At 40.0% G+C, this 14,745-nt stretch overlaps 1 non-coding gene across 1 annotated transcript; it reads right to left on the minus strand.

The window, feature by feature from the left end:
* Positions 1-14,100: 14,100 nt before the first annotated feature.
* LOC132315300 (small nucleolar RNA R71) lies at positions 14,101-14,207 on the minus strand. Its single transcript, XR_009483616.1, has one exon. It is a non-coding gene; the product is annotated as a small nucleolar RNA R71 (small nucleolar RNA).
* Positions 14,208-14,745: the final 538 nt, after the last annotated feature.

The raw sequence follows: 14,745 nt of genomic DNA on the forward strand, positions 1-14,745 counted from the left end.
TTTACATTATCCTCTAGATTAATGTGAGTTCAAATTGTTAATTGAATTGATGGACCATGCTTTGAATTGGGGAATTGATTTATACTTAGTTAATTGTCATTAGGTAAATGATTCAAGCTTTAAATTGATGTTTCATACTTTTCATTGCAATTGTTAGCTACATTTAGATTATACATTTTATTTCCCCAATTAGTTGAAAGTTAGTGAGTTGGGGAATGTGCTTAGTGGTGAATCCTACACCCTAAGTCTCTTTCCAATCTTTTAAACTCCATTATTTTATTACAATCATTTAGCTTAAAATTAGTCTAATCACAAAACCAAACCTTTTTAGCAATCACATAAGCATTAAAGTAGAATTCAATTCTAGAAAACCTATAATTATTTAGATCTCTTAGGACGATCCCTGCTCACTTCATACTTTATAGTATAAGTGTTTAGTGGTTTTATAAATTTTAAAATATGGTGCCCACTTGACATTATTTCTAAACCTAAAGTGTTGTGCATTATTTTGTGCACACGCTCGGTCGCACCACAAGCTAAGCAAAAGCAAAAGCATAAAAAGCTAAAGCTAAAAATAAAATAAAAAAATTGCAAAGTAAAGCAAGGCAAAAATTGAAAATAATTTGAAGTTGCTTAAGGACCCTTTGTGAGCTTTTCTAACTCTCTTACTTAGTTAAATCGTCGACTAGCGTGGTGGCAAATTTATTTTCTTAGATAGATTGTTGGCCCGCGAGGAGGCAATTTATTTTTTTGCATATTGTCGAAAGCATGGAAGTATGGGATCAATGTATGTAGAGGTTTGTTGATTGACTTGTTGCGGAGGAGAAGTGCTTGTTACTTGCTTTTTGTTGAGTTGTTATTTGTTTTGATTGTGCATGCATAGTCATAAGTCATTGAATCCTACTCTTGTCCCATTAAATTTGAATCTTGAATCCATTGTTCGTAATCCAAAGGGAAGGGGTAATTCAAGTGACTCTATTTCATCAATGGAGGATCATAATGAGGACCAAGTGGAGGACCTTGGTTACATCGACCAACAAGGCATTCTGTACCCTAATGTGCATCAACATCATGATAACATTCAAGTACCATTAGGCATGCCTAGACCCTTCATTCCGCAACAACAAGGCCAAGTTCCAATGGGAATGCCTCGGCCATTTTTTGTACCACCTCTGATCGGTCATCGACTATCACAATAATAATCAACCATTTGTAATAGCACAAATCATTGTAAAATAGGGCTATTGATCGGGTAAGCCGAACCAGTGGGATTGCTAGTTTATGGCAACCAAGGTCGTTAAATTCACTTTTGGTTTGATAAAAGGGGTATAGAGTTGTGTTTGATTTGTCACTTAAATTAAAATTTCATAAAACAATAATGTGCAAGAAATTTAGAGGAAAGACATTTAGATAGAAAGGACTAGGGAAGTGAATCCACTCCAACCCCTTACACATGCTAATATATGATTGATTCGGGGAAATAATATACATATGTGACCATGATATGTAGCAACACGCGGTTGCTATAATATTTTCAAGAAATTCATTAAATCACAAGGCAAGAATAATCTATCAAAGCTTCACATGCTTGAACTACCTAAACTAGTGTATAGCCTTAGACATGCTCACTAAGTTAGAGATTATCAAGCTCTCAATCAAATGATAAAAGCACATGGAGTCAAGAGACAAGATTACCCATCAAAAGGAAGCCCTAAGCTATGGATTAACAAATTTCTCATAAACCATGCCATTAAAACCATTTCAAAATCTCATTTCCATTGTCACTATGAAAATGATAGCCATACAACCATGAGAACAAATAATCTAAGACAAGATAATTGATTCAATATGATCATTTATATAAAATAATATTCATTACACATTGTAAAATGCTCTAGATTATCAAACTTGGCCCATACATACATTTCGTTCCCCAAAATAAATCAAAATTAAAGCATGCTTACAAGGATGGGTTTCATCACCTCCCTAGAAAGGGAGTTAGTTACCCATAGGAGCAATGGAGGAAGAAGAAGAGAAGATGAGACCTTCCATTTTCGCACCTTAAGGGACAAGAATAACCCACACACTCAGCACTCAATATTTCTCTCTCTAAACCTTCCAAAAAATGTGAGATCCCTTTTCCAAAACCTCTAGCCCCTTATTTAGCCACCCAATCCTCTTTTTCCCTCCATTTTCGTGCCTCCTACAACCCTAGGAGCAATCAGGACCACACAAAAAGGGTCAAGGGGATAGCATTGGAAGAAATAATGCAGCTATACCCACTTATCTGCAAATCGGCGGGCGCCCGCGGGTGCTTGAATCTCGAAGGAGGCCACTGGAGGATTTGGCGGGCGCCCACGGTGCTTCATGGCGGGGGCCCGCGAGACAAGGCAGGGCCCCGCGGATGAGGGGATGCTACTAGGCTATTCGGCGGGCGCACGCATCTGCTGGCTTGACAAAACCTCGCCCCTTTTTCCTTGAACTTCCTTGGGTCGGCCCGTGCACACGGTCTTTCTCCTAGGTGAAGTGCAGTAAATCTCATCAGCTCAATGAATCCCTTAGCTTGGCCAAAATGGCGGTTTCCAGCAACGGCGCGCTTCGATTCTTCAAGAATTCCTCAAAACTGCACTAATAACCATTTTTGGGGAACCAACCTGACAAAAGATAGAAGCATAAAAATAAAGCTAAAATGTATATTAGAATCAACTAAATGGACTTAGCTAATGCAAATAAGGGTGCTTGAATATGCAATATTTGACACTTATCACACCCCCAAACTTACATTTTGCTAGTCCCGTAGCAAAACCAAAATACAGAACCTAACAAAAATGACAACATTTTAAATGCCATCAACATGCAGTACAAAGCTCAAATGTAACTTGGAACATACAGAATGACAAAGACAGGATCATTAAGCAGACTACTTTGCATATATGAAGCCTTGATATACAAAATGGCAAAATACACTTCAACTTTCATGCATCAATCATCATAGTCTATATAAACACTTCAATTGTCATTTCTTGAATAGAATTCAACTCTTGTTTTAGTGAAAGTGAACCGGATTCCCAATATGTGGCTTTTACCTTCTCTATCCAATTTCAAAACACCAGTCTACAAATCTTTGAATTTTCTTTCAAATGAGATCACTAAGGCATGAATTTATTCAAACTACAAATTTTTTTTTCTTTTTTTTTAATATATATATATATATATATATGGTCGTGCAAATGTCGAAATTCCTTAAGCTTTCTAACTAACCCATGTAGCAAGTGTTAGGCCAGCAACTCCCAAACTAGATGGCTTTAGGGTGCTAAGTGCAAAGACACTCCAAGGGCTTAATAAATCGAGTTGGCAAGACTACGAACTCCAACTAACTATAATTATTTTTTATTATTTTATTATTATTATTATTGTTATTTTTTTTTTTGTGAATGACCGTGCAATGCCTAAGTGCCTTAAGCTTTCTAACTAACCTATGTAGCAAGTGTTAGGCCAGCAACTCCCAAACCAGATGGTTTTAGGGTGCTAAGTGTGAAAACACTCCCAGGGCTTAATAACTCAAGTCAGTAAGGTTACGAACTTAAACTAGTCATTTTCATTATTCAATATCTCTTTTTTTTTTTTTTAGAAGTTCATGCCGAAGATATCCATTCATTAGGGTCATCAATTCAAATCAACTGAGTCATGGTCAAAGTCAATTAGGTTGCATACTTCACAATTAGGTTTCTGATGTGCATCTGTGTAGTGTGAAGCATAGAAGAGTAAGAATTCCGACGAAAATCTAATTGAAGCATTTATACAAACCAACGTGAATTAACATGAACATTTCGGATTTTTCTTATTTTCAAAACTATCTTGGCTTCTATACACAAAGTATTAAACACATGTTCAATTTCCAATGAGTTCCATGATTACACTATCATTGCTTCCAACAAAATGATTTTATTAACTTACATGAATCAGGTTAAGGTCATGCGAGCAAAAATGTAATATAAAAAATACAACAATGCACCCCCAAACTTAAATGTCACATTGTCCTCAATGTGAGAAGATAAAGAAGAAAAATGAATGGAAAAGAGGGAACATAGAACAATAATACCAAGTGAATGAGGAAATTCAGTGGCCGTGCAAAAATAAGCCACTTCGTGAATTCCAGGAGCATGCCCCCAAACTTGATTTCAAAAACATGTCAAAAGATATCTATACATAACAAACATCATATGAATCCAAACAAAAAGAAATATAAATAACTGTAATTTATTTATCTAAAAAGTAGAATCCATGCAAAGCAGCAAAAGAGGTGCAGTTATAAGTTCAAAATAAATAACTGGAAAGTAAATGCCAAACGCGGCCCCAAAATAAGTCTAAAAAGTACTACGCTCGAAATGGCCCAACACATGAAGGACGTTTTTGGCCAGGACTGAGTCCAGTAACCACAGTCGGCACGACAAGAATGATTTATTGGTGTTTGTGGTTCGATTACCGATGTATTGATTGTGACAAATCTCCCCCACAATGTTCGACAATTACAACTGAGCTGGAGCTTCAACATATAAGGGCAGGCCCACATCATCCACCGGCGATGCCAGTGGGTAAGCCAAAGCCGCAGCAAGATCATCAAGGGTAAATTCGAAAGCCTCGCCATCAATGGTGGTCTTGATGATCTCCGGTTCCGCACAAGAATGGAACAAGTTTGAGTAAAATAGGCGGACCACACGCGGATAGTATGCACTAGCACGTGGCTTAAAAAGAGATTCGAGGCCACACTCCCTCAATTCACGGACTGCCCATGCCGTCTCTGGATTGATTTCGAAACCATTTTCAATGTCGAATTTGGCTTCTGTTTCGATTGGCCAATCAGCCCAATTTGGCGTGGGAGGCACATTGGAAGGTCCCTCAGATGAGCGAGCATGCTTTGAAGATGGTTTGGGTGCCATTGAAGTTAAAATAGTTGGCTCAGGAATTTTTACGAACACCTGGCGTGCACAGAAATTGGGAAGAGAGACAAAAGGATGTTAGAATGAGAAAATCCCAAAATTTTAACCCTGTACTCAACAATGCACAACCCCAAGCAAGTATAAATCCTCCACAATATCATCCCATCCTCCATTGATCAAGAATTCAGAGAAAAAGAGTGTAGAGGACGCTTACCCAATTTGGTAGAAACAAAAGCCCTTTGTGCTTGATGATGGATGAACTTGAGGGTGAGAGTGAGATGGAAGAGGGAAGGATGGCCAAAATAAGGATAGAGATGGGGAATGAAGAGGAGAGGAGTGATGGATTGGAGGGTTGAAGGGTTTTGGGGGCGGGGGTTGAGAGAGAAGAAAAGTTTATAAAGTGAAAATAGGCTTTGGATCCCATTTTATAATGCTACGAAGGGGGCCGCGGGCCCCCGCGGACTCGCGGCGGGCGCCAGCGAAATTGAAGACCTTACTACTCGCTTTGGCGGGCGCCCGCAGTTTCTATGAACTTACTGTCCGCTTTGGTAAGCGCCAGCAGGAATGTGGTGGACGCCGATAGGCACATGTGGAAGTTGCTTTTAAGGAACTTTTTGGCCTACAAAGGCCAAGCTGGGATCGAAGGCGACGCAAACATGAACTGAAAATTCTTGAAGACCCTAGTCATCGTGCAGAACTGCCGGAACTGGAGTCGGCGCTCAATTGCACAAGCGATAACCAAAAGGTTCGAATGTCATTTGAATTTTGGATTAGATGAGACAAATGACTGAATGCCCTTAAATACTTCCAGAAGTGGTACGGAGACCTGTAAACGATGAAGAAAACCGAATGTGACCGCAAGAATGCTATATGAGACAATTCCGGAAGAGTGCACATTTTGGTTAAACTCAGCGAATTCCTGGAAAATTCTTGGCTATTGGCACTTGGAAGAGGGAAGCTCGGAAGATGGAAGAATTGCTTCCCATGAGTGCTAAATTTAACGTCGATAGCTAGATGAACCAAGATCGCGCATTAGTCCTCGTAAATTGGGTCCATTAATAGGACTTTCTCTACTTTGCGGATAGGGACTATGCCATCAACATAAGGCTTAAGCCGTCGGCCGTTAACCTTAGAGAGAGATCCATCGGTAGGATCTTGGAGTTCTATTGCACCATGAGGAAAGACGGACGTGATGATAAATGGACCATCCCACCATGAACGGAGTTTACCGGGAAAGAGTCTCAAGCGAGAATTGAAAAGCCAAACTTTTTGTCCAGGGGCAAAAGACTTGTTGACAATGTGCTTGTCATGAAAGCTTTAGTCTTTGCCTTATAGATTTTGGCACTTTCATACGCATCATTTCAAATTTCCTCAAGCTCATTGAGTTGCAATTTGCGAGTAAAGCCGGCTTGTTCGAGATCAAAGTTGAGCCTTTTTATGGCCCAATAAGCACGGTGCTCTAACTCAACTAGGAGATGACAAGTTTTGCCAAGGACAAGTCGATATAGCGACATGCCAATGGGCGTCTTGTAAGCTGTCCGATAGGCCCAAAACACATTGTTTAGTCTTAATGACCAATCTTTGAGGTTCAGTCAAACCATTTTTTCCAGGATATGCTTAATCTCCCGATTAGATACTTCCACTTAACCACTTGTTTGAGGGTGGTAAGGTGTGGCAACCTTATGAATGACGGAGTACTTAGAGAAGACGGATTTGAGATAACGATTTCGGAAGTGAGATCCACCGTTACTGATGAGCGCTCGGGGTGTACCAAAATGACTAAAAATGTTGGATTGAATAAACTTAATCATGACTTTATGATCATTGGTCTAGGTAGCCTCGGCCTCAACCCATTTGGAAACATAATCCACCGCTACAAGGATATACTCATAGCCATACGAAGATGGAAATGGTCCCACGAAGTCGATCCCCCAAACATTGAAAATTTCAACAATTAGGATAGGAGTGAGGGGCATCATGTCTTTTCGGGACATGGATCCGAGCCTTTGACAGTGCTCACATGACTTGCAAAAGTTATAAGCATCCCTAAACAAAAACGGCCAATAGAATCCGCTTTGAAGGACTTTGTCAGCGATCTTTTTGGCATTAAAGTGTCCCCTGCAAGCAAGAGTGTGGCAGAAATTTAGGACACTTGTGGTTTCAGTTTCAGGGATGCATTGCCAAATGATTTGGTCCAAGCAATATTTCAACAACTCTGGATCTTCCCAAAAGAAATTTTTGATTGGGGAAAAGAACCGGTCTTTCTCTTGTTTTGACCAATTGGACGGAATTTTTCCTACCGCTAAATAGTTGACAATATCCACAATCTAAGGGAGGCTTGAATGAGAAATCTGAAACAGTTGCTCATCCGGGAAGGAATCACGAACTGCAGCAATTCGAAGGATTTCTCAATGAGTAGACGAGAGAGATGGTCAGCGACAACATTGTCTATCCCTTTTTTATCCTGGATTTCAATGTCAAACTCTTAGAGTAAGAGTATCCATCGAATTAGGCAGGGTTTGGTCTCTTTTTTGGCGAGCAAATGCCTGAGAGTGGTATGATCCGAAAAGACAATGACCTTGGATCCAAGAAGATAAGAACATAATTTATCCAAGGCGTACACCACAGCTAGCAATTCTTTTTCAGTGGTAGTGTAATTCAACTGAGCATCAGAGAGAATCTTGCTAGCATAATAGATAGCATGCGGAAGCTTGTCCACATGCTGGCCCAAAACCACACCTAATGCATAATCGGATGCATCACACATGATCTCAAATGGAAGAGACCAATTAGGCAGTTTCATGATTGGGGCAGATGAGAGAAGAGTACGAAGTTTCATGAACGCTTCCAGGCAGGCTTTATCAAAATTGAATGGAATATCCTTGGCAAGAAGATTACACAAGGGCCGAGAAATTTTGCTAAAATCCTTGATGAAGCGACAATAGAAACCGGCATGGCCAAGGAAGGAACGGATTTGACGGACCGAATTTGGAGGAGGAAGGTTAGAGATTAACTCAACTTTGGCTTTGTCAACCTCGATTCCCTCTTTTGAAATGACATGTCCTAAAACAATGCCCTCTTGGACCATAAAGTGACTCTTCTCCCAACTTAGAATAAGATTTATCTCCTTGCATCTTTGAAGCACAAGGGATAGATTTTGAAGACACGAGTCAAAGGAGGAGCCAAAGATGGAAAAATCATCCATGAAAACTTCCAGGAACTTTTCAACCATATTGGAAAATATGGGTATCATGCACCTTTGGAATGTTGCCGATGCATTACATAGCCCAAAAGGCATGCGTCTATAGGCAAAAGTTCCAAAGGGACACGTGAACGTTGTCTTCTCTTGATCTTAGGGGGCGGTTGCCACTTGGTTATAGCCGGAATAATCATCCAGAAAACAGTAGTAGCTTTGGTCAGCTAGCCTTTCTAGGATTTGATTAATGAATGGGAGTAGAAAATGATCCTTCCTAGTGGTAGAATTGAGTTTATGGTAGTCAATGCACACACGCCACCCGGTGGTTGCGCGTTGTGGCACGAGTTCTCCCGTTGAATTTTCAACAATGGTGAGGCCGAATTTCTTGGGAACAACTTGAGTGGGGCTTACCCACTTGCTATCAGAGATGGGGTAGATGATTCCCGCATCTAGCAATTTAATCACTTCTTTCATGACCACTTCCTTTATGTTAGGATTCAACTGGTGTTAGACCTCTCTAGAAGGTTTTGCGTCATCCTCCATACGAATACGATGCATAAAAATAGAGGGGTCAATTCCTTTTAAATCAGCCACTGCCCAACTAATAGCTTATTTATGCTTTTGTAGCACCGCTAAAAGGCTGGTTTCTTGGTCCTTCAAAAGGTCCGATGTAATGATGACTGGAAGAGTTTGATTTGCACCAAGAAATACATATTTAAGGTAGGCCAGAAGCGGCTTTAACTTAAGTTGTGGTGGAGATTTCAATGATGGGATCGGAGGAGTAGTGGAAAGTTGAGGAAGTGGTTCTCTTGGTATTTTCCAATGAGGAGGATCCATGATAGCACCAATGTCAAGCAAAGAATTTACTTCTTGGATAGATTGGTCAATATCAAAGTTTGAGAAGTCGAAGTGAGATATGTAAGTCTTAAGAGGATCTTTGCTTAGAATGAAGGGGAGAGATTCTTCAACCACTTCATCAACTACATCAATAAGAAAATAATCATCCTCGTTGGAAGGATGTTAAGTTGCATGGAAGATGTGGAGTTTGACTTGCATGTTTCTAAAGGCTATGTCCATCACCCCAGTTCGGTAATTAATGGAAGCATTAGCCGTAGTTAAAAATGGCCTACCGAGGATCACGGGAATATGCTTCTTTGGGTCATGGACCGGTTCCGTGTTAAGAACCACAAAGTCTACCAGGAAGTAAAATTTGTCCACTTTGATTATGACATCTTCAAGAATGCCCCGCGGATGCTTAATTGATCTGTCGGCAAACTGCAAGACCACGGAAGTTGGCTTAAGATCTCCCAACCCAAGCTGTAAGTAAACTGAGTATGGAATTAAATTCACACTAGCTCCTAAGTCAATGAGGGCCCTCTCTATCTTGTTGTCACCAATGACACACGAGATTGTCGGGGCACCCGGATCCTTATACTTTGGAAGAGTACTGTGCTGAATGATTGCACTCACATTCTCAATTAATCTTACTTTCTTTGGCAAATGATTTTTGGAAGTGTGCTTTTGAGTGCACAAATCCTTTAGAAATTTTGCATAAGGAGGGATTTGCTTGATAGCATCCAAGAGAGGCAAGTTGATCTTTACTTGCTTAAAAACTTCCCCCATGTCTTGAATTTTACAATTTTTGTTCCCAAAATGTGTCGACTCTTGGAGACGTTGAGGAAACGGAGCCTTAGGGTCATAAGAAGTCTCCACATTTGGGGTGACAAGCTTGGGATTTTCATGAGTGGAATTTGGATTAGAAGAGCTGGGATTTGGACTTTTTGAAGGAGAATTTCGTCATCCTTGTTTCCATCAACCTTGTTGTCCATAACTCGACCACTCCGAAGAGTAGTGATTACTTGGACATGTTCATGACTCGGCCCACTCGGAGGAGTAGCTTTATCAATCACATGCATCCCTCTAGGATTCTTAAATGGTTGAGCGGGAAGCTTACCCTTATCCTTTTGAAGTAATTGGTTCATGGAATTAGCTACTTGTCCCACTTGATTCTCAAGTTTAGCTATGGACTGAGTATGAGAATGAACCATTTGGAGAGTGGGCTGCAAAGATGTCAAGAGTTGCTTGTTGGAATCCATCATTTGCTTGTTTAAGGATTCCATCATTTGCTTATTTGCAGCCAGAATCTCATCAGTTGGAAACACAGGGGGTTGAGTAGAGACATTTGGATTATAAGGTGGACGGTAGCTTGAAGAGGCCTGAAATTGCCTATTTTGAAGTTGAGAAGAGGGCTGATTTTGGTGCCCTTGATTTTGAAATTGCAAATTTTGTGGGGCTTGTTGCCTCCACGAGAAATTCGGATGATCTCTCCATCCCGGATTGTAAGTATTGGAATATGGATTTTTCTGGGCCTTGAGAACATGGCATTTACTTGTTCTTGATTGGGGCTAGGAAATTGCTCCGGTGTAGGGCAATCTTCCGAGAGATGAAATGGGCTAATACATGATGCACATACCGCACTTGCCGAATTTTGAGACAAAGAGGGGGAGAGATGTGGTGCCACCAATTGATAGAATTTGTGGGCTATGGCATCCACTTGAGAAGATTCTTTCCTCATTGTTTTTGGTTGACAAGGATTGGTGTTCTTTGCATTGGTTGAGGTCGGAGCCCTATGAGAATTATGTTGTAACAAATTTTCACTCAAATTCTCGAGTAAGGTCCAAGCCTCATCCGCATTCTTAGACATGAACATCCCTCCACATGAAGAGTCAACCATGAGTCTATGTGGTTCGGTTAAACCATCATAGAAGGCTTGCACTAATTGCCATTTTGGAATTAGGTGGTGCGGACACTTTCTAAGGAGATCTTGTAATCTTTCCCAAGTCTCATGGAGTTGTTCCCCATCAATTTGAGAAAAGCTAAGAATGGAGTGCTTCATTTGATTGGTTTTACTCACTGGATAATATTTCTTAAGAAATTCTTGCTGCAGTTGAGCCCATGAAATGATGGAATTTGTAACAAAGGAGTTCAACCAATACTTTGCCTTATCTTTTAAGGAAAATGGAAAAAGACGCAGGTGGAGTGCATTCTCAGGGAAACCCCTCATTTTGATGGTAGAGCAAATTTCAAGGAACTCATCAAGATGCTTATAAGGATCCTCGTTATCAAAGCTATAGAAGGATGGAAGCATTTGAATTCTGCTAGATTTGATTTCATATTGAGCGGCCTCGATATTTTGTATCATTATGCAAGAGGGAGAAACATAAGTGGTAGGGATGAAATGGTCCCGAGGAGTCATGGGAACCACATTTGGAATGTTGGACCTATCATTGTTAATTCCCTCATTCCCCAAATTTTCTTCATTATTGGCCATTGTATTAAATTCAAGTTCAATTCCTCTAATGCTAGTAGATTCCCTAAGGTTTCTTCTAAGAGTCCTTTCAAGTGAATTTATGTCAACTGGCGAGTCAAGTGTCGGTAAAGAAAGTGATCTATGGCCAAACATCAACAAGACACAACGCAATCAACGCAATAATTCATCACCATAACCTTCACATACGATGTTCCCGTTCTCCACAATTATCAATATAGAAAATAAATGGCCACGACAAGGACCGATGCTTTGCAACGAAAAGAAACAATAAATAGCCTCGACAAGGGCTACATAAACTAACTATCTCTAACTTTAACCACATGCAAGATATTAAGAATTTTTGAAACTAGAAGTTCGAAAGACTTACCGGGAGGCCTCTAGACTTACAAATTTGCTAGCGTTCCTTCAGCGAGCCTTGAGTTCCTAGAATCTCACAAGAACTTAAAATAAAAAAAATAGTCAAAACAACATAAGGAAATATTCACAAAACACAATATTAACAATCAAACCAAAGTTGATCCTTCAACCTTAATTGTAAAATCGTTTGCAATCCCTGGCAACGGTGCCAAAAATTGATCGGTCATCGACTTTCACAATAATAATCAACCCTTTGTAATAACACAAATCATTGTAAAATAGGGCTATTGGTCAGGTAAGTCGAACCACTGGGATTGCTAGTTTATGGCAACCAATGTCATTAAATTCACTTTTGGTTTGATGAAAGGGGTATAGAGTTGTGTTTGATTTGTTACTTAAATTAAAATTTCATAAAGCAATAATGTGCAAGAAATTTAGAGGAAAGAAATTTAGATAGAAAGGACTAGGGAAGTGAATCCACTCCAACCCCTTACACATGCTAATATATGATTGATTCGGGGAAATAATATACATATGTGACCATGATATGTAGCAACACGCGGTTGCTACAATATCTTCAAGAAATTCATTAAATCACAAGGCAAGAATAACCTATCAAAGCTTCACATACTTGAACTACCTAAACTAGTGTGTTGCCTTAGACATGCTTACTAAGTTAGAGATTATCAAGCCCTCAATCAAATGATAAAAGCACATGGAGTCAAGAGACAAGATTAAACCATCAAAAGGAAGCCCTAAGCTATGGATTAACAAATTTCTCATAAACCATGCCATTAAAACCATTTCAAAATCTCATTTCCATTGTCACTATGAAAATGCTAGCCATACAACCATGAGACAAATAATCTAAGACAAGATAATTGATTCAACATGATTATTTATATAAAATAATATTCATTACACATTGTAAAATGCTCTAGATTATGAAACTTGGCCCATACATACATTTCATTCCCCAAAATAAATCAAAATTAAAGCATGCTTACAAGGATGGGCTTCATCACCTCCCTAGAAAGGGAGTTAGTTACCCATAAGAGCAATGGAGGAAGGAAAAGAGAAGATGAGGCCTTCCATTTTTGCACCTTAAGGGACAAGAACAACCCACACACTCAGCACTCAATATTTCTCTCTCTAAACCTTCCAAAAAATGTGAGATCCCTTTTCCAAAACCTCTAGCCCCTTATTTAGCCACCCAATCCTCTCTTTCCCTCCATTTTCGTGCCTCCTACAACCCTAAGAGCAATCAGGACCACACAAAAAGGGTCAAGGGGATAACATTGGAAGAAATAATGCAACCATACCCACTTGTCTACAGATCGGCGGGCGCCCGCTGGTGCTTGAATCTCGAATGAGGCCACTGGAGGATTTGGCGGGCACCCGCGGATCTATGGTGGACGCCCACAGTGCTTGATAACGGGGGCCCACGAGACACGGCGGGGCCCAGCGGATGAGGGGATGCTACTAGGCTATTCAGCGAGCGCCCGCGGACTTCCTGCGGGCACTCGCATCTGCTGGCTTGATAAAACCTCACCCCTTTTTCCTTAAACTTCCTTGGGTCGACCCGAGCACATGGTCTTTCTCCTGGGTGCAGTGCAGTAAATCTCATTAGCTCTATAAATCCCTTAGCTTGGCCAAAATGGCAGTTTCTAGCAATGGCGTGCTTCGATTCTTCAAGAACTCCTCAAAACCGTACTAATAACCATTTTTGGGGAACCAACCTGACAAAAGATAGAAGCATAAAAATAAAGCTAAAATGTACATTAGAATCAACTAAATGGACTTAGCTAATGTAAATAAGGGCGCTTGAATATGCAATATTCAGTGCTTATCAACCTCCACCTCCCATTGTTCAAGCAAATCATAGTGCTCGTGTAGAGCTACCGGTTGTAAATCTTCCCCTTGCTTTAAGAGACCATTATGTGTTAAATGAGTATAATGTACCAACATGCATTCAATTACCTCCATTTAGAGCACACCATTATGAGATTAAATCACAAACAATTCAAATGCTTCCCAATTACCATGGGCTACCAAGTGAAGAACCTTATAAGCATTTGGATGAGTTTCTTAAAGTGTGTTCCACCGTGAAATACACGGACATGCCGGAAGAGGTTTTGAGGTTAAAACTTTTCCCTTTCACCCTTAAAGATAAAGCGAAATACTGGTTTAACAATTTAAGGCCTTTTTCGATAACTTCTTGGGCAGAGATGCAACAAGAGTTCTTGAAAAAGTACTATCCAGTATCAAAGACCAATGCAATGAGAACTTCAATTCGTGAATTTTCATAGGGGGAAGGGGAAATATTTTATGAGACATGGGAGCGATTGAACGATTTGCTTAGGAAATGTCCACACCATGACATCCCTAAATGGCAATTGGTTCAATTCTTCTTTGAAAGTTTATTGGATAATTATGAAGGAATGGTTGATGCTTCTATGGGTGGTTCTTATCTTGATAGGCATGAATATGATGTATGGCACTTATATGAGAGCATGAGTGAGAATTCAATGCATCGATCTTTATCATCTAAAAATTGTAGAAATGTAAGTGGAAGAAATAATGTCTGCTTATATCAAGTTAACCATTCTAATGATATAGCCGCCGAAGTGAAGTCTTTATCCCAAAGGTTTGATCAATTTTTGATCAACCAAAATTCGGTGAATCAAGTGTCTTCCTTCCCTAATCATACTCATCATCCTTCTAATGAATCATGCATGACTTGTTCTAATATTTTACATTCTACTTCCAATTGTCCCTATGGACTTGTGCAAAATGAACACCATGAACAAGTGAATGCCGCTTTTGTTAACCAAGGGAATAATCGTTGTGGCACTCACTATAATGCCGGGTGGAGGAACCATCCAAACTTGTCTTAGAAAAGCCAAGGGGAAGGCTCAAAC

Source organism: Cornus florida, unplaced genomic scaffold (genome assembly GCF_030987335.1).
Source record: "Cornus florida cultivar Cherokee Brave unplaced genomic scaffold, ASM3098733v1 CherokeeBrave_3.0.0_Hap2_Chr06, whole genome shotgun sequence".
In the NCBI taxonomy this organism is placed as follows: domain Eukaryota; kingdom Viridiplantae; phylum Streptophyta; class Magnoliopsida; order Cornales; family Cornaceae; genus Cornus; species Cornus florida.